A 4,527-nucleotide genomic window follows, 5' to 3' on the forward strand; every position below is an offset into this window, starting at 1 on the left:
AGACACACACACACACACACACACACACACACAGACCACTACTGCAAGCACTAATGAGTGAGCGTATATATTTAATATTTTTTCACGCTGCGCTTGGCTTGTTCCAGGAAGGGCATGCCGAGACAGAGGTTCCTCATTACAGCTTTTAAGATCATATCCATCAAATTACGGACAATATTAATTTCGCACTCGGATCGAAGCCATTAATTAGGCGTCGTGGTTCGTCTAGTCTGCATTGTGCAAATGTCGGGAGAGTGGCGAGGGTCTTATTAAGAAAAGGGGGCGCGTTCCCACTAACTTTACTAATTTATGGTAAAATTAGAAGAAATAAAAAGCAAAGCAGTGGGAGAACCCCTCTTCCCCCCCCCCCCCCTTCTTTTTTGTCCTTTAAAACCATTATGACTCTCGGTTCTTGTCAATGATGACGCGAATGCTCACCAGGGTCATCCGTGTGACCCACATGTGGCCGGAAGTCGCGTCACAGACCAGCTGTTGCTGTTGCCTGAGCTGTTGCCTGACAAAAACCACGATCTAATCGAATTAGAGCAACTCTTTGACATGTGGAATTTCAATCAATGATGGGCTCTATCTAGGTGCACTGAGACTAGATTACCGAGTAACAAGTCTTCTTTCCTTGATGAGGAGAACTCATCGTGAGACTGGGAGGGAAAAGTCCTCGGGAGGGTTCGGGCCAGCTGTCCAACAAGTGCAGCATATACAGCAACCACTCCCGGGACCCAGTTGGCAGAGCAAACAACATTGTATTCTACCAAACGGAGGCCACCGCCGCGACGCCAGGGTACAGAACATGCATTATCCTGGGCTTTAGGCGGCGGAGGGGACGGAGAGAGGGCGCCCGCACCTCGGGGGCCGACAGATAATGGAGTTCCCCGGTCAAATTTAATTTGGAAGAGAGCCACCTCTAGCACGGCGTTTGGGGAGGAGGGGGAGGGGATTATTCCAGGCTGTGGCGGCGCGCCTTGAGTGAGTGGGCTTCAAACAACTTTCACCTCAAAAGTAACGCCCCCTTCCCCCCCCTGAGGAATTTCATTCGTGGGGCCCAGGCCCGGCCGGGCCCAGCAAGCGCCAGCGGGGCGTTGCCAGATCGACCAACACACCAACGCATCCAGTTCGATCTTTGACCAAACAGTTAGGGCCCCCGCCGGCCCCCTCCTCCTTGCTGGACGGCCCCCTTATACGGCGCGGTAGAGGGGGGCGGGCCCCCGCAGCCGCCCGCCGCGCCGGGGCCCCGGCCAGGCCGTGGGCCAGGCTCCGCCAGCACAGCGTGAATGGGATGTCTGCCCCGGTTCGCCAGCTCGCCGCTAGGAGCGCTAGTCTGCCACGTGAATCTCTCTCTCCTTTTCCGCCGCTCGCCTCTCCAACCCCGTCGGCCTGCTCGCGAGAGAGGTGGTGAGATCATGGTTCAAGACGCTGTGTCAGCCTCTCCTGCTCCGCCCTGCTTTCCCGATGACTTTCCCGAATTGAAATGTCCCGCCCGTCCGCGCCCGCGGTGGTGGAGAGCTCCTTCCAGCGGCCGCCCGGTCGCGCCGCGCCCCGCCGCGCCACGCCCCGCCACGCCCATCCGGTCACCACCTGTTGGGCTCGGCCGCGTGCGAAGCAGTGCGAAGGGCGTCGCCACCCTGCGGACCCCGCGAGAGCTGCGGTCTACACCCTTTCGGAGGCAGTCAGCGTGTAGTGCGAGGGGACGGGACTGTTATCTCACAAATTACCTCTCTTACCGTTCCCAAATTATCTCTCGACGCTTTCAGATCGGCGCCGCCGCCGCCTCCTCCACGTTCAGGCAGAGGGAGAGGCGGGCCCACTCCGTGTCGGAGGAAGGGGGCGGGGAGGGGGGGGGGGAGAGAGAGAGAGAGAGAGAGAGAGAGAGAGAGAGAGAGAGAGAGAGAGAGAGAGAGAGAGAGAGACTGACTTAGTGACTTGGCGGCGCTGCCGAGTGGGCCTTCTCCGCTGCTGCGGTTTCAAACATGGCGACGACGGTTTAGGCTCACCTGCCGTTTAAAAGGCCCGGGCCGCTGCGCTGACGCCACGTGCAGCGCCACGTGCAGCGGGCCGTCACGCCCCACCACGTGGCCGCTAGCAGTCCGCCCTCATTAGTTAAGTCCTCGGGGGTCGTCGCCACGCCGCGGAGCCCAGCCGCTCGGACCCAGCCCGGCCGGCCGGCCGCAGGGAAAAGGGAACGAACTATACCCTTTCCTCAGAATGGATCCCGCTACCCGGTAGGACTGCATTCCAATCCCATGCCCCCCCCCCCCTCCCCTCCGCTCTCCTCACTATCCCTCCTCCCCACCCGTCTGTCTCCGCCGCGCTGCTCTCTCTCGCTCTCTCGCTCACGCACACACACTCGTGTTTGTCGCCGCTCCCTCTCCTTCCTCCCGCATTCCTTTCCTCTCTGGGCCGTCCCGGCCGTCCCATTCCCACGCTAGCTGAGGTGCAGCCCGGCCTGGGCTGGTCGCCGCTGCACGCGGCTAGCACGCCCGCACACATGGCGAATACATCCCCCAAATCAGAGCAGAGAGAGGGACACTAAACATGCGGGCGGGACGGGGTGGAGTCCCGCGGGGCGCGGGGGCGGCCGCGGGGAGGACAGGACAGGACCCGACGGGGCGGCCAGGAGGTTCCGCAACACGTGTCGGCAGCGCGGCCGCAGGTGAGAGGCGCGCGGGGGGAGGCCGCCCAGCCGGAGGCCCGGGGCCGGCCACATGGCTGCCGTTCTGCTTACCCTGCTGCTGGCGCTGCTGCGGGACACCTCCCCGGCCGAGCCGACGGCATCCTGGTCGTGGATGCCCAACGTAGAAGCTGGCGGCGGCCCCGCGTTGTTGCACTTTGGTCGCTGCTCACAAGTCCACACGCTATATATATAATCCATCCGAGTATCCATGATTTGCGAACGCACTTGACACTTCACACGGGGCGGGCGTGGTGAGGGCCCGGAGCCCGGACGGGGCCCACGTGTCCGCGGGGCGGGGGCGGCCCGGGGGCGGCACGTGGCCGCGCTGGCGTGGCCGCAGGGAGCAGGCGTCCCCCCCGGGGGCGAGGCGGCCGGCCACGTGCACGGCCCTGGGTGCAGCGCGCGGTGCAGCACAAGCAGGCCGTCGAGCAGGCCCTGCAGCCCGTGTCCGAGGCCCGGGGACGTCAGTCCCGGACAGGCGGGGCGCGGACCGTCCGGGCTCCACTCACTCAACTGACTGACTCCAATGGTGCCAACTCCGCACCGCAGCGCAGCAAGAGCGCAGCGCCGCGCCACGCCACGCCACGCCCCGCCACGCCGCGCCACGCCGCGCCGAGCGGAGCCGAACGAGCCGAGCGAAGCCGAGCGGCGTGGCAGACGGCGGCGGCGGCGGCAGCGCCCGGCGCGCCCCTTGAAACATGTGACGACTGCCGCCGCAGCCGCGCCGCGACCGCCGCGACCTCCGCCGCCACCGCAGCTGCACCGCTGCCAACCTCGGCGCTGAAAAAAGATGAAATAAAAAAAAAGAAGACTTGTTGCCAACTATACGGCTAAACCTCTGGCTGGTTGCTATGTGGAACACGATGACTTACTATAGGAATGTGGCGAAGAAAAGGCAGGACGGGGAGAGGCCGCGGGGAAGCCCTCGACGCCGCGCCGCTCCGGCTAGCGAACTGTTTCGCCTGAAACAAACTGATTTCGTCGTCCGTACAGGATTATGGTGGAGGTGGAGTGGAGGACCAGCCTTATGCCCCGCTGGTGGCGGAGGTGGCAGTCACTATCGGCGCACGGGTTTATCGGCGCACTTGCTCGTGCCGTCACCACGGCCGGGCACACAGCGATATTTGGACTCGTTGGACTTCCCCGCCGCACCCTCACACCGCAAGCACTGCCACATAGCCGCATAGTGAGCGGCGATTTTCATCTACACGGCGAGCTTTGGAAACACTCTAGGATTTAGGATTGGGGCGTTCTTTTTGACGAGCGGGGCTCTCCCCGTCATCGCCGTACTACTTCGGACGCTCGGCCAGCCCTTCCTTCTTTGCTCCACCACACGTGGGAAAGAAGGCGCCTGCTGAAATCCGCCTGGATTCCAGTGAGCCCCCGGTAGAGCCGCGGTGCCAATCATGAATCAAACTATCGGTGGGAGGGAGAGAGAGGGAGAGAGGGAGAGAAAGAGGGAAAGAAAGTGGGGAGAGAGAAAGAGGAACGAGGAAGAGAGAGTGGGAGGGGGGAGGTCGTCGTCCCCGTTAAAGAATGCGGACCAGCCCTGGTTAGTTCGTTCATTGATAACTCTCTCCCTCTCTCTTCCACGTCCAGCTCTTTCCCCCACCTTTATCCCTTCCCCCTCTTTTTCCTTTCCCTCCGTTTCTCTTCCACGCTCAGTCTCTTTTTCCTTCCGCCGTCTCTTCGCTGTGCCCTTCCATTTCTCTTCTCGACGAAAGGGGCGGAGAGAGGGGGGTGGGTGAAGGGGCTATTCTCTCTCTCTCTCTTTCTCGGTGCAAGGCTCGGCGTGGTATGTAGGCTGCAACCCGCTGCCTGCCCCCGTGCCTCCCCCC

This window comes from Frankliniella occidentalis, unplaced genomic scaffold (genome assembly GCF_000697945.3).
Source record: "Frankliniella occidentalis isolate FOCC.00 unplaced genomic scaffold, Focc_3.1 Scaffold114, whole genome shotgun sequence".
NCBI classification, from domain to species: domain Eukaryota; kingdom Metazoa; phylum Arthropoda; class Insecta; order Thysanoptera; family Thripidae; genus Frankliniella; species Frankliniella occidentalis.